We start from the raw sequence: 22,273 nt of genomic DNA, 5'->3' as shown, positions 1-22,273 counted from the left end.
TGTCTATTATTATACGTATTATCTCTGTACTTCCAGTCTTAGAATACAGATAATTCTGTTATCATTAGTAACAATCACTAAATATCTGGATATTTCGTGGACCATCCACACAAAGAGACAAAGACAGGCACACACCCATGACTTTATAACATCGTTGCTGCACGTTCCAGAACGGGCCATAGTCGGCCACCCCTGGAAAGTGGCCAACAGCTAAAACTTTCCAAACAAATGTCTCCTTCGGCCGATAAAAACCGACCAAACACCATAGTTCACTATCGCTATGGTGGCGACGTACCCCGGCCCCCTTGGTTCCAGATAAAAACCGACCAAACATCATAGTTCACTATCGCTATGGTGGCGACGTACCCCGGCCCCCCTGGTTCCAGATAAAAAGGGGTGAGAGAGAGAGAGAGAAAAAAAAAAGGGACACTGTATTTCAAACATATTTGAACTTAATTAGATCAATGGACCTAAACACCCTTTGGCAGCTGGAGAAATGTTCTTATTACGTTCTGTTCGTATTAACTGGAGCACTTTCGTCCAGCTCTAGAATGCCGTTAGGGTATATTGCGCTCCCTGGGAGATGCGAGTGGCATTGCTACATTCAACCACCAGGATCAATTGACTTACGTACTAGGAAATACTCAAACCCCCCCCCCCCCCCCTTAACGGAATGCACTCTCTCCCTTAACAGGATGTACTCCCTCCCTTAACGGGAATTCAGTAAATAAAAATGAGCTTATAATTGACATTATTATTACCATTATCATCATTAGCAGTAGTAGTAGTAGTACTAATAGTAGTATTAGTAGTAGTAGTAGTACTAATAGTAGTAGTAGTAGTAGTACTAATAGTAGTAGTAGTAGTAGTAGTAGTAGTAGTAGTAGTAGTAGTAGTAGTAGTACTAATAGTAGTAGTAGTAGTAGTAGTAGTAGTAGTAGTATCGTAATTATGACTTATTACTATCATCTATACCATCATTATTATTCACACACACACACACACACACACACACAGAAGAGAGGGAACCCCGCGGATGTAAAACTCCCTCCCCGTAAAGTACGAATGGGCAATCACAAGTAGGTAATCACACAACGATATTTGGAGAGTCCAACGTAAGCATGTACTTTAGGGCACCTTTTGGTGAAGCCTTTGTTGCTGGCGACCCTCATCATACCCAAGGATACAGAGGGGACAAAGCCCAGCAAACATAAAGTCATTCAGACTTACGACTAACAACCCCTTACCGACGAACCCCGAATTATAGCCCTCTGGTCCGCACTGTTTACCTTGAGAAAACAGCGTGAGGGAAAAACTCTGTTGTACTTTGAAGAAAAATGGGAAGACTGTGGGTTACCTGGTTACAAGGTTTCTTGCCTTAATTCTCTTGTTAAGGAAAAAAAAGCTCTTCACTGTTACTAGCAGTTCTTTCTCCTTGGGGGGGAATCACCAGTTTGGAAACACAGTTAACAAAGAACGTTATATTTGTTCCTTGTGATAAACAGACGTAACTGCTTATGGTTCGGAGTTACCCTATATTTTGTTAGTCAGTCTCTGCATATATATATATATATCGACCCTGGGGATAGGGGAGAAAAATGCTTCCCATGTATTCCTTGCGTGTCGTAGAAGGCGACTCAAACGGGGCTACAAATCCTCCCCTCCAGTTTTTACTTTTCCAAACTATGAAACAGAGGCGGGGGCCAAGTGAGGATATTCCCTCTAAGGCTCAGTCCTAAATTCTTGAAGCTACCTTGCTAACGCAGGAAATGGCGATATGTAAATAAAAACAAAAACACACACAGACACAAACACACACAGACACAAACAAACACACACACACATAGGTGCTAGTGGATTCCTCTTGCGAGCGAAAAATCACTTTCGGCGAGGCTCTGTGATCGTCAAGGGACGGAAAGGAGCACAGTCGCGTCAAAGACCTTTCCACTTCAGAGGAGTTCATCATTTCCCCGATCACGCGAGGAGCGCAGACTCCCAGACCTGCAGGAGAACCCCCTTTAGAAGACACCTTGGGTTTGTATATATATCTTTTTTACGTTTTACTTTCATATATATATATATATATATATATATATATATATATATATATATATATATATATATATATATATATATATATATATATATATATATATATATATATATATAAGGTCTTACTTTCATACATATATACATAAATTAGGTTTTACTTTCATGCATAAATGAATTGGATTCGAGTTGTACGATTTCATCAACCAATCATGAGGTGGGTCTCGGGGGTAGGGGGTAGGGGGGGGGGGGGTTACTGCCCACGGTCTCCTTCACGTTCCACATCCCTCTAGTGATCATCCCAGGCTGAGTTATAGAGTATCACTCATTACCAACAGATGAGTAATCTGGACTACTTACTCAGAACATACTCTATATCACCACAGGTGAGCCACAGGTACAAGTTACTACAGGTGAACGTGTATCAAAGAGCAAATCTCTACTGAAGTTGGAGCGTAACATTTAGGTGTGTGTGTGTGTCTCTCTCTCTTTCTTGTGATGAGGGCTCAGGGCGCACACCCCCGACACTTCACTCCTCGTCTCTCACGGTCAGAGAAGCTGAACTAAACAAAATCATCCACAAACGGAACTCACTAAAATAAGACACACATGATGAACATCGAGCTGTCCAGTTGAATGAAATGCACCGGAGACATTCATCCATAAATTGTAAAACGGTTGTATGTATAGCATCACATAACATCCTTCCGATGTCGTGAGGGGATGAAAACTTACGAATAAAGAGCGAGAGGTTTCTGAAACCAGATTAGACTTGACACAGGGTTGCCTCCGCTATCTCCCTTCCCACATATCAACCCATCTCGGGATGGAGAGTGGTGGGGGTTAAGGCGCATGACCATGCCAAGCAACAGGCAGAAGGTCTTCTTGTCGGCATCGCTGGAACCAACAACACGACTAATGGCGTCGAGACTACGGACTCACAGCTTGCAAGAGAGACTTCCCAACATCGAGCCATCCTTCCAAGTATGAGACTTGGAAAATAGACTCACATGAAAGACCAAGACTAGGGAGATGTCAAGAGAAAAGGCATGAGCCTACTCCGGAGCCTGTCAACACCGGAGGGATGAATACAAGAAGGCAGAGTCTGGAAAGCTGAAGAAGACCTCGGGGAAGGTGGAGGCAGATGGAGATGGAGCGACAGTGTTCGAATCGTAGCGAAACGTACAGGTGACACCTTACAACACTGGCTGCAGACGACGTGCAAGACCGAATATTGTGGAGATGCAACATGACGGCATTAATTGGTCAGTTGTGTGACCTGACACTCACACGAGTTATATATATATATATATATATATATATATATATATATATATATATATATATATATATATATATATATATATATATATATATATAATTGTTATAGGACTCTTTGTGCTGATAGTCAACCACACAATCATCGTCAAAGGACGGAAACGAGTACATTCTTGTGAAGGACCATCTCACTCCAAGGAGTCAGTGATGTTCCTGCTCCTATGTGAACGCAGCTCCATAAAAGGAGTCCTGGTTGAGTCATAATAATAATAATGATGATAATGATAATAATAATGGTAATAAGAATAATAAGGATAATAATAATAATAATAATAATAATAATAATAATAATAATAATAATAATAATAATAATGATAATGATAATAATAATAATAATTAATAATAATAATAATGAATACGAACAGCGAAAATTATATAAAAATCGGTATTGGTCTGGACACTTCTGACAACTTTGGAAAAAGAGTTGGTAAACGCGCGAGAAAGAGAGCGAGGAGGGGGAAAAAATATGAAGACTGTCTTGCAGTGGTGGCCGAAGGGCAACAGCCCGGGTGACACCAAGAGGGCAGGAGAGAGCTCGTCCAGAGGGACTTCAGGAGGAAAGAAAACATGGAAGAGGGTCCGGGGCCACGGGTGTGTGCAGGAACGTAAAGTGGATGGATGATCCAGACTGCTTAGCGACCGGGAGTTGAGTACCAGAGAAGGGAACACCGTACGGAGGACGGGCGTGCAGTACACTCACTTAGAAACAGGGTGAACGAACCAGGAAATATAAAAGCGACGTATTAAGAAAGGCTGAAGGTAAAAATCTCTTAAGAAGCTTAAACGCCAATAATGAGACAAAAGATTACTAAGAAAAATAGGGAGGTTCGTGCGGGTAGTGGAGAACCGGAAGTCAAAGAGCGAAAGTACCAGGGACGATGTAACATCCTCGGGAGTCTACACACACACACACATACACACATAAGACAGTGTACAACGGATAAAGTGTGGAAAGTAAATAAAGATAAAGTTATAAGATAGTCTACAATAAACAAGTTATGAGAACATAAGAGGCGAGAGGACTTACTGGGGTTTAAAGAGTGAAGAAATGAATAATAAGTTGAGGCTAAAGTGAACAGGAGGACGGTGCCATACAATAACAGGTAAACCACACAGATACTAGTGAGGGACAGACGAGTTACGATATGTCGTGCAGAGGAAAAGCAAACGGATGCAAAGTAGATAGAATTCTTGAGGGAAGAAAGAAGTGAGATTTTCCTGAGGCAATGTAAAGGAAGAAAACTGCCATGGGAACAGATAACGCAAGAAAATGAATGGAAGACGCAGCCGAAGAATCACTCATACAGGAAAGAAATGGCCGGGTAAGATAAGCCCGAAGACTTGTTTGTCATGAAAGATACTGAAGGACTGATGAACATACACAACAGTCCGAGGCAGGAGGTGGAGAAAACTAAGCATTTGGAAATCATAACACAAATTGAGAAGAGGAGCCGAGGGCTAAATCTGCCAATAGAGGACCAATGGACTCCAACGAAAGAAAATATTCAATAATACGTACACAAATGCTGTTGACTTAGTGGGTCAACAAGAACTCAAAGGACACGCAAGTGAAAAGATGGAAGTTATTGGCGGCGTCGAGACAAGACTTGCTTGAAAAGGTGAATCACTAGTGTTTCCAGGAGGGCATATCGCAAAAGGGAAGGAAATGGATAGAAAAAGACGCCTTGTCTGATTCAGACAACACTAGGCGAGAAAATGGTCCATTAATGCTTTGCTTAAACGCTCCAAAAGCAAGTGATCCTCCAGGAAGGTCAAAGGTCCATGAATGAGACCAATGAGAAAACAGTGAACCATCAGGATAGGATGAGAAAACAATGAACTATCAGGATGGGAACATAAGTGTCAAGATTAACAATTCAGTTATCATATAAGCCTTCACGGTAGGAGACTTGACAAGGCACAAACAGACTGGACAAAATGGGATGCACACGGTAGTGAGCGTAAGCGGAAGAAGTACAAATTCTCAAATGCCAGAGAAAGAGTTTCTTCCACCATACCACCTAGCAGAACGGGAGCTAGACTATCAAAACTCCTCTGTAATGCTCAAACAACCTCGTTAAGATGATAAAAAAAATAAAAGCCACTTATATGCTTCACTTGTGAAAAGAAACTAAGTTATTCTTGAGTACATAGGTAATGCGAAGGAGCACCAAGTAAAAACATACAGCAGAAGACACTGACAAAAGAATACTTGGAAGACATGATCTCTACATATGTATATACATATAGGAAACACTGAACAAGTTTAGAAACACTAGCTTAGAAAAGGGCGGTGTTACGACATATTATGTGTGACATCTTCTATGAAGGATCAACGTAGTCTGCAAAACTTTATGAAATTCAAGAAACTTGATGCAGGAAGACTACGAAGGTTAAGATTTCAGGCACACAAGTACAAACAATGAATATTGTAACCCCATGACAATACAGCATGCACGGTGTTGCACATGTACGTACAAGACAACACAGCATGCACGGTGTTACACATGTACGTACACGATGACAATACAGCATGCACGGTGTTACACGTACGTACACGATGACAATACAGCATGCACGGTGTTACACATGTACGTACACGATGACAAGGCAGTTATCAATAATGATATTAATAACAATAATAATAATAATGATAATAATAATAATAATAATAATAATAATAATAATAATAATAATAATAATAATATCAATGTTATTATCATTATTATCATTATTATTATTATTATTATTATCATTATTATTATTATTATTATTATCATCATTATTATCATTATTATTATTATTATTATCATTATTATTATCATTATTATTATCATCATTATTTATTATTCATAAGTAAAAGAAGGTTTACTTGAGAAAAATGAAGCCACGGACAGATAATATGAATAGATAACGAGCAGACCATCACCATAATGATAACAAATAACCACAATATGATTCAAAAGAAAATAATGTATTGTCGTAAAAATGGATAATGATTGAAGCCTTGAGAAGGGTTTTGAACTAAGGCGTTAGCTGGGATGGGTAGTCGCACCGGTGGGCAACAAGTGTTGACATCCAGCATACTCTCTAACGCATATATATATATATATATATATATATATATATATATATATATATATATATATATATATATATATATATATATATATATATATATATATTTTCCAAAGGAAGGAACAGAGAAGGGGGCTGGATGAGGATGTTTCCTCACAGGCCCAGTCCTCTGTTCTTAACGCTACCCCGCTAACGCGGGAGATGTCGACTACCATCACAGAAATATGGCCATCACGACCCTATTACCAGCCAACAGTCGTTGGACTAGTAAGACAGTAGAGAGACCCTGGTACTTTTGAGCACCACAAGACAAGGTAAGATACACAAAGTGCATAAAACATGTGAACAGGGTCGCATGTTACCACACTAGATGCTGTGACGATGACACTTAAGGTGAGGGAGAACGCCATTCACAACACACAGAGGAGACAGCACGACACTGGTGACGGACGACATCTTATGTGTTATACACAGCAAAATCACATCACAGGCGACGTCATCACAGAAAACGTCATACAGAAGCATAACAGAGATGACTTATGGATTTGGAAGAAACGCGTATCACTGGACTCTGTACGCTCGCTTTGTTAAAAAAAGAAAAAAAGAAGTAATTCAGAAGGGCACACACTCGAGATACAATGACATTTTTAAGTAATCCCGAGATAAGACATTGGAAAGAACTGCTTCGAAGATCATGGGGAAAATGGGAGCGTAATTTGTAAAGTTGGTGAAGCACTTGCGGATATTAGCAGAAGAGAACATCGGCAAATATCAGCAGGAGATAAGAAAATCCAACAGACGTTCCCCTAGCAACCACGGTTTCCCTGAGTTACAAAGTTCTATCCGAATTTATATCATTAATGGCGTTGGTCGCGTCGTCTCGCGCGGCGAAGAATGTGCTGGAAGTGGTCGTGTGTTGGCGAAGCGAACACATACAGGGAATCAAATCCGAACAAAAACGAAGTAAACACAGACCAAAACCAATTGACGCATTTTCAAATACCATCGACAACAGGGAGAAAAATCCTCGCCTCCTATGTAAAGTTCAAGTGAGGTTTACAGGTTATATATCAATTTCCACTCGTGTTTTCACATGCACAGCGATTAACCCATACATTTTCCTTGAGCTTCATAGCCCTGCTTCCAAAGTCGTCTCACTGGACAAGACTATTAAATGTCATCATATCTCATCAGCAGCTGTGGAAAAAAAAAATCACTGGTAATATAAGCGTAAGGAGTCTACTAATATGCATTTCTTCCAAATCATATTAAGATACTTCTGTATTCCCCGTGAAGTGTGTGTGTGTGAGTGTATATACAAACAGTACATGCACCCATCAATTTCGAATAGCACAAAAAGATATACGAGACATGTAACACACACACACACACACACATGTAACACAATGCACGTAATTGGTCCATGATTGGTTTGCTGGCTGGTTATTTGGGCTTAAAAGCCTATCGATTGCCTTGGTCGTTAAGACCATCAACGTCAAGTTAAAAACCCCCCAACCCGTCGGTGAATCGTGACAATCTTCGCTAGGTGTTCAGGACCATTCTTAAGAGACCCCCCCGGACCATTCTTAAGAGACCCCCTCCCCCGTGCATATGCTCTTAATGCATGCATGACCCTTCCGGGAGCCACAAATGCAACAACACAAGGCTAATGACAGGTGACCGCAACAGTCATCACACGAGTGGAAGTTGGGAGTGTAACACAAGTAACAAGTCACAGGTTTGAGTAGGACGTTACTACAGGTCGAAATACAAGCAACAAGCGAGGGGACGGGTGACATAAACGACTGGTAACACATGACACGACAGGTAACACAGGACACAATCGACACTTCACCGGCCGTAACATATGAAAATTCAGGGTAACATAACACAGGTGGTAGGTAACGTATGAGTCGAGATAGGTCACAGCGCAAGGGATGCAGGCATAGGCGGTACCCTACAGGTGAGGAGAAGCGCAAGTGACACAGCGAGGCAGGCAGGCGCAGGTGACACACCGCAAGTGGGAGAAGCATATGTGACACCACACTTGAGGGAGGCGCAAGTGACACCAAGGGTAAGGGACGTGTAGGTGTCATCACAGGTGTGGGGAAAAGATGACACCACCACCGGTAAGGGAAGCGCAGGTGTCACACCACAGGTGAAGGGAAGCGCAGGTGACACACTACAGGTGAGGGGAGCGTGGGTGACACCAGAAGGATGGGAAGCGAAGGTGACACACCGGTGAGGGGAAGCGCAGACGACACACCACACGTGAGGGAAGCGCAAGTGACACACCACAGATGAGGGAAGCGCAAGTGACACACCACAGATGAGGGAAGCGCAAGTGACACACCACAGATGAGGGGTAGCGCAGGTGACACACCGCAGGTGAGGGAGGGAATGCTGGTGACACAGAACAGATGAGGGGTAGCGCAGGTGACACACCACAGGTGAGGGGAGCGCAGGTGACACCCCGTATGTAAGGCTAGGTTGCGCACTTGCACGTGCCCCGCCAACACGGACACACAACCTTCACCAACAAGGTCGTAATTAAACAATCAGTTTCAGTGACTTCATTGTATCGCCCAATTTGACATGCCTTGTGTGCACACGCGCAACATTCAGTGCGCATGCACATAACGCATGCGCCAACACATACTTCGCGATGAGAGATAGGAATATGTCCATACATGATGACCCTATCACCTCGCTCACCCATATGGAGGTAAATCCTCTCCTGAACCATATTACATATTAATCAATTATGAATGAATGGAAAAATGCAAACGAATTTGTGATCCAGCACAATATATATCTATATCTATATCTATCTATCTATCTATCTATCTATATATATATATATATATATATATATATATATATATATATATATATATATATATATATATATATATATGTGTGTGTGTGTGTGTGTGTGTGTGTGTGTGTGTGTGTGTGTGTGTCAAGAACACTCTGTGTCAAGGTTTTATGATGTCTATAACCTTCGGGAAATCAACGAGTTTAATGCCAAGGTCTACCACCACCACCACCACTCGTTACTCCTGAACCACCATCTATAATCGAAGAGGCCATCACACACCCTAGGGGGACTTTCAATTGCAGAACTAGTCCTCACAGAGCTGCGGCAGGTCGTTGTCAGACACCGTTTAACCAAATGTTCAATGCGGATCACCACACACACACACACACACATTATATACATACACGGATTTCTATATAACTTTATCTTTGCCAAGTGTGCTGAGCCAGTGTGTGTGTGTGTGTGTGTGTGTGTGTCTGCAGCAGAGAGTGGGAGGTGTCCATCACTCCCCTGCCAACACCTGTGGCATCAACATGCCTATAACTTCGTTTGCAGAACAATGAACAACCCCCACCGTATGTTCAGCTGGACACACCGGCATCACTATGCCATATTTTCATCAGCGGGCATGAAGGAAGGGACGCTTCGGGCTAGCCCTTTTTCCACTCTCGCAAATGGGTTAAGGTCGATGGATTTGGTGATGTGTAAGAAAGAGTAAGGACACACGTTGTGCTTCTTTTACTAAGCCTGACGTCAGTGCGCGTTTTTGATACCTAAAGGTCTGGAAATAACGTAGGGTCTAAGACGGACGGGATCTTCATGCGTGACCACCGGACCAGCTAACAGATGTTGCTCTTCACATCTTCATTCATGAGGTTCCAGCCCGAATAACCTACCCAACGCCACAAGCGTCCATAGTTATAGAACGATTGCCACAAATACGCCATGCATGACTACAGGAAAAAGAGCTAGGAGAGACACATACAGACACTGTGGTACACTCGTTAGTTACCTCTCCTCAGTCGCCCTCCGGTCAGGTGCTCACTACGACTGGCAAAGATGGAGGCGATACGACCCGAGTGTCCCGGATGATGACGTCACAATATGGCCGCCGTGCTCGCGTGGTTGCCGATAGATTCTCACGACCACAGAATAACGAGGCACTTCCCCCCGAAAAAAAAAGACTGTACTATCTACATGGATTTACAGGCGAGACATTGATAGCATATCTGACAAAGGAGACGCCCTGAAAATATAGGTTATCATGGACGACCACAAGCAAGCCACCTTCTCTGGAATCATCCACCTAGATCCAAGTTTCCACCACTTTACCTCGGCTGAAAACAGCTGACAATTTACCCAAAGACCAATGATTTCACCCTAAGTATTTTTCCACCCCCCTTCACTTACCAGAAGTTCAAAGAAATTGTGCGTGATGCCAAGAAGTTTCCTGCCTCCAGGAAACAAGCAGGTAGCGAGGAGGCTAAAAACAAAATGAGGAATAAATCCCTGCTTGGCGACCCAGGCGAGCTGGTCTATGTGGGCCGGAGTGTAGGTTGGTGGCCAGTCCGCGCATGGCTCTCACCCCGTAACGATTTTCTGGTCACATATCTCTACTTTTCATTATTTGATATTTCCGTTAAAGTATACAGAGGTATGATTAGGCACCATATAACACCTGTTGAGACCTGTAATCGAAGAAAAGCAGAGGCGAATATCCACGTACAACGTTCTTCTTCTTCTTCAGGTACTCCTTACATGGCCTAGGCTTGTCGACAGTCGGCCGACCGGAATTTTGTAAACTATTTTCACGCCTCCCGGCCTGTTCTCTGGCAACATCCGAAGCGGGCGTCTACAAACATCTCTCTCTCTCTCTCTCTCTCTCTCTCTCTCTCTCTCTCTCTCTCTCTCTCTCTCTCTCTCTCTCTCTCTCTCTCTCTCACCCACCCGAGGAGACGTCGCCGTAAAACCGGAGTGATCAATATTCAGCTCCATCTGGGCAGTGGAGGAAGGAGTGATTAGTACATGATCTAACTGGTGTGGTCGTCGTCCTCGTTGAACGGCAACCCTTAACGAGGGAAACACGACGTGACGGCGACCATCGGGAGGGGGGGGGGGTGGTCGTTAGACCATCATCTCCCCCCCCCCTCCCCTACTCACCCTCTACCACCCCTACCTACTATCTCCCTCGCCCGTTGAGAGAGAGAGAGAGAGAGAGAGAGAGAGAGAGAGAGAGAGAGAGAGAGAGAGAGAGAGAGAGAGAGAGAGCAACATCTTAACAAGATGGTTCGCCCGCCTCGCCCAATAAAAAACACTCGCAACCTGACAACATAAAATCCTTGACAATACACAGACACACACACCCTTAAACCTTGACTGACAGCGATCATCTTTACAACTCTCACACGCTCTTACTAACACACCCTCCCTCCCAAAAAAACAGATATGTTCTCCTTAACGACTGCCACACCCTAAGGACGAGATCCCAAAACATCCCGGACCGTGTCGTGCCACCATTCATTCCCTTGACTCCAGCCACTCTCACACCCTCACCACACCAACTTCTTTTTCCCACCGCTGCACAGCCTTTGTTAACCAACACCTAATTATTATGTGTGCTAGCAACTACCAAACCTTGATGATATCTGACATCCTTGACTGCACTCACCATCACATCGAAACAGTCACCACCTTACCTAACAACACATCCCTGATGTGTGTATAAGAAAAATGACAATAACAACATTCAACAGCGCTTCACTTGAGCCATCCCCGTAGTCTTTGACACCATGTAATCACAACCAGGAGGGCTTCGTCCCTAAATGCATCCTAGAAATGGTCACTGCTCCCTACACCTCACTTGACAACAGCCAAGGAAACACTCCTTACAACGTTACTGACAGAGTTCAAACTATCAACACAACCCTACATCCACTCTAGCAACACACTCTTACATCCATCCTGACAACATACCTCTAAATCCATCCTGTCAGCATACCTCTACATCCATCCAGTCAACACACCTCTACATCCATCCTGTCAACATACAACACCCAATTCTACATTTGAAAAAAAGGAACCTTACACTCCTCCCTCCCCTAGATCAACATCCCCTACACCCCTGACAACGCCCAATTAACCATATCAATACTCACTACCACGGCCACCACCACCAACCCGACACCTCTATCCGTACAACACTCTCCTCCCCACATTGACAACACCTTCACTACACCCTGCCAACATGACTGTGTATGTTCACTGTGACCCTACCAACTCTATCCGTAATTAGTAATATTTTTGTTACCATGACAGGTTAACGAGCATCAGACGATTTCTGGATCCGTGACCATTTAAGAGCCGGTAACCATTACCTCCAACAACACAGAATAGAAACCCATTTACATACGACACACACACACACATCAATATGAACCCTAAGTCCATCGCTATGGCATGTTCTTCCTCCCACGGATAATATCGGGACAAGGCTATAGCATCTCGAACACACAATACAATCCATACATTCTACACACTCTCCCCTGCAACTTCAAGGTATTGTATATTGCGTCGTTATACCAAAAAGTGATGTGAATATATTCTGGTCCTAGTCACTCTTCGTAAGCCGAATACACTGCCGCACTTATGAGACCCTCGCCTCCTCCGTCAACAATGTAACACTACTTCCACTCTTCCAAAAGTATATAATATGGTCAACATGAACACAACAATCCTGAAATTCAAGCTCTTATTTAGGTATGGTCTGTACCAACTACAACACCTTTGTCCCAGCAGTACCAACTAATGTACTGTACTCCTGCACTGGCAGTGCAAATTACAGTACCTTTGCATCGGTAGCACCCGCTACTGTATCATACCCCTGTACTGGCAGCACCAAATACAGCACACTTGTATCAGCAGTATCAACTACAGTATTGTACCCTGTGCTCATAGAACCAGATACAGTACCCTTGTACAAATCTTCAATACCAACTACTGTATTGTACCCTGTACGAGCAGGACCAAATACAGTACCCTTGTATTAGCAGTAATTACTGTACTGTGTGCCCTTTGTGCTGGCATTACCAACTGTACTAGCAGTACTCAATTACATTGCGCCTCTACCTGCTACTGTTCCAACAGTACCAACTGTACTTGCAGTACTCAACTACATTGCACCTGTACCAGCTACTGTTCCAACAGTACCAACGAAGGGGAGGCAGCGCGGCCTTAAGTCATTTAGGAAAACTCCCAAACTTCCTAGTCTAAACTTAGTAACAATCCAGTTGTCTTATTTTCACCTCGGCCACGGTTTTCCCTATGCATATTTTGTGAGGAAACATTGCGCAATTTAGCGAGGAATAATAAATACATTAACAGGTGGAGAATGATTTAAAATGTTTCCCCTGGACTGACAGTAAATAGAAATTCCAATATAGATTTGAAATTATAAATTCGTTAGCCACGTTGTATATCATAGAGCCGCAGTTTTTGGGTCGGCTCTTTGCCAGTACCGATACTAAATGGCTTCTGAAAGTGTATTCTGGGTCGGGCGTCCAGCTCCTACGACCTCTCATGGTACTGTGATATACGTGGTGATGCAGACCGACATTCATGGCAGCGCAGCCTAGCACTCAAGGTGCCCCAGCGCGACGCTGACGGTGGAGTTGCATGACACACTTACAGTCGTGTAGCTTGACACGGCACTGAATATGACACGGTGCTGAAGCATGACACTTGTGGAGCTGTTGCATAATGCGGTGCCATGACATTTATGGCCTACGATGGCAAACAAGGTGGTGACAGTAACGAGGATTGTGAAGATCAAGGGGAAATGGGCAGTTAGGTAACGAAAATTTTTTGTAGAAATCAAAGAAACATTATTAAACCTTACCTAACTCTCCCTAGAAGCCCAAGTTCACCTTGAGTATGAAGGGGCCGCTTGAACAACAGCTTCCGTCAGTGAAATCCATCTAACTGATGATCTATGAAGAACAGAAGAAAATACTGTAAATGGTTATGTAACTTTAAAAGTGACCGAAAAGTCTGTAAGGAAAATGTAGGGTTAATTAAGTTGAAAGACTTCGTAGAAGTCAAGGAAACGTTGTTATTACCTTACTTAACCTACCCCCAGCAGCTTAGATTAACCCTAGATTTCTATATCAAATAAATATACCTTTCTTTCTTTTTTTGTCTGCCTCGTGAGGGGTCTACTCCACACGAATGTAAACAACGCTGAGCGAGTATATGTAAATACGGACGAAAACACTCGCTTTTTTTTTTTTTTTTAATAACAAAGAGATCAAAGCGCATTTCGGCTTCAGAGAATATTTAGTGAAATTTCCACTGTTTTTCCTGATTTTTCACAAGTATGTCACCTTCCTTAGTGTTACGTTATTCAAAACCCATTTTTTTCCCTTGATCATTACGTTCGCTATAGTCCTCGCTACCACGTCGAGGCGAGGCTGTAATTGCGATTGAAATTGGAAAAGGGTTTAAGTTCTGAAGGAAGTTGGAAATTTGCCATTTTAGCAAGGGGCTGATGGCATTCGATGGGAAAGACATCCCATTTCACAGTGCACGGAATGCAATAGATATTATAACGGCCCACCCTATGAGCTGCCAACGGCATCTATAGTACTCCAAACAATGCTGCAGACCTCTAAATAAATCGATTCCAGCAAGTGGTAGAAATGCATTGATACCAATTCCATGCAATTCATAATGAAATAAATTGGCGCCCATAAAGCAAAACTTTATTGGGCGATACGTATGGGCGCATATGAGGCTGCATATAGTGTTGCACAGACATTATGATGTATTTTACGCTTTACGAGGGGGTTTTGTGAAGCATGGCTTTTTATTGCACCTGCGTCCTATTATATATATAAATGGTAAAAGCTGACACCTTTTATTTATATATATATATATATATATATATATATATATATATATATATATATATATATATAAATAATTATTTATATATTATACTTTGTCGCTGTCTCCCGTGTTAGCGAGGTAGCGCAAGGAAACAGAGGAAAGAATGGCCCAACCCACCCATATACACATGTATATACATACACGTCCACACACGCACATATACATACCTATACAGCTCAACGTACACATATATATACACACACAGACATATACATATATACACATGTACATCATTCATACTGTCTACCCTTATTCATTCCCGTCGCCACCCCGCCACACATGAAATGACAACCCCCTCCCCCCAAATGTGCGCGAGGTCGCGCTAGCAAAAGACAACAAAGGCCACATTCGTTCACACTCAGTCTCTATCTGTCATGTATAATGCACCGAAACCACAGCTCCCTTTCCACATCCAGGCTCCACAAAATATATATATACCATGAGCACCCGTCGCTACATGGGAGGAAATGGCTGTAGTAACGATGAAGTTTGAAAGGTGACCTTTGTTGGCCTGCAAGTCCAAGCTCTGGTACCTTCTTAGCGCTGGCCCTTTATCATAAGGTACCTTCATCCTAATTCAAGGTTATTAGGTTACCTATTTTGAATGACTGCAGTGAAGTAATGGTAATTTAAAGTAATTTTTTCTTTTTTTTGTGGAAAGCGGCCTTTGGAGGCCTAAAATATTTTATTTTTTCAAGGCCAGCGTGCGGTAGCTTAAAACCTTGACCAGATTCTGAAGTACCGACACTCAAGATTTGGCCTCTGAGTGCTCATGGTTCGCCTGGAGAAAAAGTAACAGGCAAGGCAAAAGTGCGATAGCTCAAAACCTGGACGAGACTCTGAGGTATAACAACACCCTTAATTTGGGACCTCCATTTGCTACGGCTCAGCAGACGAAGATTAACATCATCAACCTCTCTCATACCTGGAGGACCCGACTCCGTCATACCTCCAGAGCCAGTGTTGATCTTTTACCCATAGAAGAGGTTCTATCACAGAGAACCCGACTCCGTCATACCTACAGAGCCAGTGTTGATCTTTTACGCATAGAAGAGGCTCTATCATAGAGAACCCGACTCCATCATACCTACAGAGCCAATGTTGATCTTTTACCCTTAGAAGAGGTTCTATCATAGAGAACCCGAATCCGCCATACCTACAGAGCCAGTGTTGATCTTTTACCCACAGAAGAGGTTCTATCATACCCGGAGAGCTAGGCTCTCTTATAAACCTATGGAGCTAGGCTAGGTTCTATTGAACCCGGAGAGCAAAGTTCCATCGTACTCGGAGCTAGGCACTATCACAACCGAGGAACCCGGGTCTATTATACCCGGAATACCAGGCTCTATTATACCCAGAGGCTTGTATTACATAAACACAAATGAAAAAGCGTACGATAAACAATATACAGAGGAGCCCCAATTAACTGGTATCAAACTGAATGTGATGAATACTAGCAGCAGGCTATATATCGTTATTCCACAGGCAAAGGCCTCTGTGTTTATTCCACAGGCAAAGGCCTCTGTGTTTATTCCACAGGCAAAGGCCTCTGTGTTTATTCCACAGGCAAAGGCCTCTGTGTTTATTCCACAGGCAAAGGCCTCTGTGTTTATTCCACAGGCAAAGGCCTCTGTGTTTATTCCACAGGCAAAGGCCTCTGTGTTCATTCCACAGGCAAAGGCCTCTGTGTTTATTCCACAGGCAAAGGCCTCTGTGTTTATTCCACAGGCAAAGGCCTCTGTGTTTAAAGTAATCGAGATTAATTTTAGTCAGAGGAGCACCAAGCTTCCCCAAAACTACGAAGAGAGAGAGAGAGAGAGAGAGAGAGAGAGAGAGAGAGAGAGAGAGAGAGAGAGAGAGAGAGAGAGAGAGAGAGAGAGAGAGAGAGAGAAGAAAAGAAAAGGGGAAAAATAAAGTGTCACTCGTTCTTAAGTAGTGGGAGACCCGCTTCTTGAAGGAAGATGGATCGCCGAGTCGGGCGTAAACATCAAAAATAAAGTTCCACAGTTAAGCTGTAAAGAAGATAGGATATATATATATATATATATATATATATATATATATATATATATATATATATATATATATATATATATATATATATATATATATATATATATATATATAGTGCCTAGTTATCTACCAACCAGAAGAAGGATGAACAGCTGGGGTGGGCTGAGCGCAATTCTCCCATCATCGGAGACTCAACCCGGAGCCAGGGCATCAAAAGTTATCAACAATAACCAAACAGATAGAGAGATAATGAAAAAAAAGAGAATGTGAATGACAGTGAGGACCATCTGTCCGGTTACATAAGATGCAGAACTAAATATAGGCCACAACTCAAGGGCATGGTTATCGGTCTCAGAATGGCGACTGAGGTAAGAAAGAAGTCCACCTGTGAAATACGACAAGGCCCTAGACCTGGATCCAGAACTGGGTACGATAGCGAGAAAAGGGACAAGAGCCTTTACTACTCCCATATAATGAAAGTGTTCCACTGGATGGGATACAAAAATGTACAGAGAGAGAGAGAGAGAGAGAGAGAGAGAGAGAGAGAGAGAGAGAGAGAGAGAGAGAGAGAGAGAGAGAGAGAGAGAGAGACATGCGGGTATAATGAATACAGGGACCGTAATGGAATTACGTTATTGGGGTTTGAGAGGAAGGGTGCTGTGTGGTGCTAGAATTCCCAATGTGAGGGAGAATTTTAATGGCCATATGTGTGTGTGGATTGGATATCCATTATCAGAATACGAGTTAAGATTATGTTTCCAACGGGCATGCGCGGGTATGGCCGATTCCCTTCGTGGATATGGAAGACAAAAGAGGAGAGACAAACTAGTACTGAAATACTATAGGCCTGTGTGGAGGTAAAGGATGGTTGATGCTGTAAGGAGGAGGATTTAATGATGAAAGCCGTGTGTGTATGGGTAAGTGGGGCTAACTGGTCTGGTAGCTGGTCGGGAAGTAGCCACGGAGGTTATGTCAGCTGGTCCTTAATCGCTTGAGCTCGAGGGTAAATGCTCTTGAGCACGACGATATGATCCTCGAGCACGGAGTTACGGCCCCTTGGGTACGATCCTAAGGCACGACGTTTCGGCCCGAGGGCACGACTCTACGGCCCTAGGGCACGACGTTACGGACTTTGGGCATGACGGTACGACCTATGGGGTCGTGATGGCCAGGCCACTGTCACGCTCCATAAGGGTTAGGTCAAAGGCCATGCCATCATACCCAAGATCATAATGTTAAGCACAAGTGATCATATCGCCGTGGTGGAGGGCCGTACCTCTGCGAAGCTCAAGGACCTTGTCGTCGTGCTCAAGTGGTTTAACATTTCTATAGATGAGGCGGTGAGGCCAGTGACTCGATGTGATGTATAGAGGATAGAGCCTTTGACTAGGTTATGCAAGACGTCTGGAGATAAGGTAGGTTGATGAGTCTGTGTAGGTCCTACTGGTCCATTCTGGTGTGTCTGTATAGATCCTACTGGTTCATACCAGTGCGTCTGTGCGGGTCCTATCCATTGGTTCATGCTAGTACGTCTGTGCAGGTTCTACTGGTTCATGCTGGTGAGTCTGTGCAGGTCGTCCTGGTTCGTGGGATTATATTCAAGAAGTCAGAAACGGAGGCCGAAGTGAGGTGGTCGTGTTTTACACGGGAGAGACACTACTTAATACATTTAACAATATGATACGACGGCGCTTGAGCACGACATAACGACCTTAAGCACAACAGTTCTTTCCAAAGGTATGATGGCCTGACCCTTAGGGCCATCTCAGGGGCCCTGGTCATTATCCCTAAGGTCTTGCCATTATGCTCTGAAGCCTAAATTCTAGGGAACCGTCCATCACTCTCAATGTAAAGTCGTGAAACTATTCAACTCTTAAAATCTAATAGTTTTCTTAAATCTAAAATACGTTTGGAGACGATACACGGCGAACGAAGGCCGACCTGCCTCCATTTCCGGCCAATCTTAACTCTGCCGCAGACTCCTGAAGACGGTTCACCACGGCCTACCAGCCCTGGCACTGGTGACGGACACGGCCAAGAGCATTTGATTTCACAAATCCACAACTGATGAAGCTTTTATCGGTTCTACTACCTTTAACATCACTGATCATCACTTTGGGAATCTTATGCTTTCTTACCAAGCTCCTCCTTCTCCATACAATTTTCAGCTTAACTGATTCTTTTTCCACGTGCGGACCAAAGTAAAATGTGGGGATGGAGGTCGAGACAAGGCATCTACCCCACCTAACTCCTCCCTCCCCTGTCGCTCCTAAATGGCGCCGCTGGCAGCGTGACACGAACGTAAAAGCTGGTAAGGTTAACAGCTAGGAGAGCACTATGGCTGGGGCCAGAGGATTAGGGAGGAGAGAGAGAGGAAGGGAGGGAAGAGGAAGAGGAGAGGGGGAATGAAAACTGATAAAAACCTTCTGTGAATAGTTGACAAAAATTTTCTTGGCTAATACTTTCTTAAGACACATATATTCCCACCAACCCATTGTCTTATTGCTGAGCAGATACTCGCGTCACTTATGGAGTATATAGAAAAGGTCTATATTGCGGTGGTATATACCTATAACACATGGTTAATATGACGGTGGTCTGTCTCAGTGGGTCGGTAATCCGTCAAAATACCGTACCGCCAGCCTGCCTCTCCTCCAGTTTCACCCACTCAGTTTGAACACAGTAAGACGAACTCTAAAATCTATCATCTTGTGTTTTGCTTTCGAAATTTTATCTCCCATCTACCTGGCTATATGAGGAAAGTATGTGGTTGATATGGGTTAACTTGCCTTTCAAAAAAAAAAGAAAGGAGGATGTGAGTTGCCTCCTGTCTGGCTGGAGCCAATCGCCAGCCTTTCAGTTTGGCGAATGAATCATTCACTCTGTGTGTGTGTGTGGACCCTGCTGGATTTAGTGCCTATCAACAGTTAAAAGTCATTAAGGCTGGATCCATACTATACATCATACATACAAAAATTGCTTTTAGCATCTGTGTCTGACGCGAGCTATAGAAGGGGCGTGCTGGCATTAATTTGTACTGAAAAGTATACAAGTATTTCGTTTATAGAGATGTTGTTCACTGTGATACTTTGAGGGGGGGAGGGCGTAAATTTTGCATGGATATAATTCTAAAATTGGTAACAATGCCGTATATTTTTGACTGGAGAAGAGACGCTATTGGTTTTATCGTGCGAAGAAGTTATGTGTTCACAATGGTAGAGGGATTTGACGTGTATCAATAAGCATCTGAATTGCTTCACTTGATGCTTCTTTGTTTTTTGGATCCTCACCGGTCAACTCAATACCTGGCTACTTCATCGATATTTGGGGCTTTTTCAAAACTTTTTTTTTTTTTCAGTATTTGTAAAAACCTCTTACATAAACCAGAAACCCAGTTAAGTAAGACATCTCGAAACACAATAACCAATGCGGCGATTTTGTACGTAAAGTTTTTAGAACAGTTAAGACTTGGTCCATCATACTACGATGGTCTGCAAGCGATCGAACTGCCAGTTCAAGTTAAGCGGACGACCAATAAGATTAGAGCCTATATATACTTTGGTTTCTTAAACAGAGGAGCGTAAGGTATGGGAATTTATATATATGTGGATCAGTGGAAGAGTGAATAAGACCGCTACTGATACAGTTTGTGCGCTACCTGCTTAATCTATCCCGGATAGATCGCACGATAGCCTATCAAAGGTATGGAACATCACCCACACTGAATATGGGCAGGTGCTGAAACACAAGGCTTCGACATAAGGTTATCACGGTCTCCAAGTACATCAGGATCTGACGGAGCTCACATGACAAGCTTGGATGATGAAGACTTTGATACTAACAGTACGTCAAGAGTATTGTACTTCTGATCATCCGCTGCTTTAAGGGTTAGACGACCAGTGTTTAGTGAAGGAGTCATGTGCGGACGAACAGAGCTGTGGCCGAGGCAACCCAAGGCAGCGAGAAACACGTCAGGACTTCGTTTAAAAAATCGGATACTAAGGTCCATTACTCTCAGGTCTGTTGTCCTAACATTTCCCCAAGGCACTTGCCTATCTCCCTGGATCCATGACTTCAGAGCAACACGTGTGGTACATCAGTGCTACATGCACCAGCAGAGGGGGAGTTCTATTTTCAGAAATTATAACTCACATTACACTGATTGATCTCTTGATCCGGAAAAGAAAAAAAGAAATGAAAGAGAGAGAGAGAGAGAGAGAGAGAGAGAGAGAGAGAGAGAGAGAGAGAGAGAGAGAGAGAGAGAGAGAGAGAGAGAGAGAAGAGAAAAGAGCAACTGGGCTAAGGAGGGGATCTTGAGAACCAATCATGTGGTGGGTCAGTATGTCGCCGGCACCAACCACCCCCGCTCCTTCTCTCCTAGCAGCCAGGCGGTAATGCCTCCCTGGTCGATGGTTGCTAGCCACCTACTACCCGAGAGAGAGAGAGAGAGAGAGAGAGAGAGAGAGAGAGAGAGAGAGAGAGAGAGAGAGAGAGAGAGAGAGAGAGAGAGAGAGAGAACTTACTCTTGTCTCACTCAAAAGTAAGAGCAGTGGAGAAGGGAGAGCAGTGCCACATGAATCAGCTGAAGTAAGAGAGGTGTTCTGAAGTAGCCAACCAGGTAAGCAGATTACCTCCACAGGCGCCCGACATAAAGCTGAGTAATTTCCTGGAACCAAGCAGTGTATGACCTCTAGGCGGAAAAGGATCAGGAGGGAGGTCAGCCAGAGGAGAAAGAATAAGGACGGGCAGGGAGGGAGGGAAATGACGCGATGGAATGAATCGGAAAAAAAAATCAATAAATAGAAAGAGAACTCATGAATGACGTGTGGCAACGTCGCAGGGATGAATTCCAAGTGAATGAAAGATACGAATAAATGATAAAAGAAAAGAATAAAATAGAAAGATCATAATACCCTTAGAGGAAACAGTAAAAGCAGTGTGCGCGAGAAACAGATGAGAATATACGTATATAGACTGGAGGAGTGATGGCAAGATGAGTCAGGGAATAAGGATGCGGAGGAGAGAACATCT

The 22,273-nt window shown here is 43.4% G+C and overlaps 1 protein-coding gene across 8 annotated transcripts in view; it reads right to left on the bottom strand.

Annotated features, from left to right (window-relative positions):
- IA-2 (tyrosine phosphatase IA-2) overlaps window positions 1-10,831 on the bottom strand; it is a 351,905-nt gene extending 341,074 nt beyond the window's left edge. For 3 of the 8 annotated variants that reach the window (XM_071690105.1, XM_071690104.1, XM_071690107.1), the window contains exon 1: window positions 10,299-10,433. The gene's annotated coding sequence lies outside the window, so the exon portion shown is untranslated. Of the gene's footprint in view, window positions 1-10,298; window positions 10,435-10,696 lie in introns of those variants that run through there. The other 5 variants (XM_071690103.1, XM_071690109.1, XM_071690101.1 and 2 more) reach the window with 3 other exon arrangements.
- Window positions 10,832-22,273: the final 11,442 nt, after the last annotated feature.

The sequence above is a fragment of the Panulirus ornatus genome, chromosome 48 (genome assembly GCF_036320965.1).
Source record: "Panulirus ornatus isolate Po-2019 chromosome 48, ASM3632096v1, whole genome shotgun sequence".
Classification (NCBI taxonomy): domain Eukaryota; kingdom Metazoa; phylum Arthropoda; class Malacostraca; order Decapoda; family Palinuridae; genus Panulirus; species Panulirus ornatus.
This window is presented reverse-complemented; position numbering and strand designations above follow the sequence as displayed.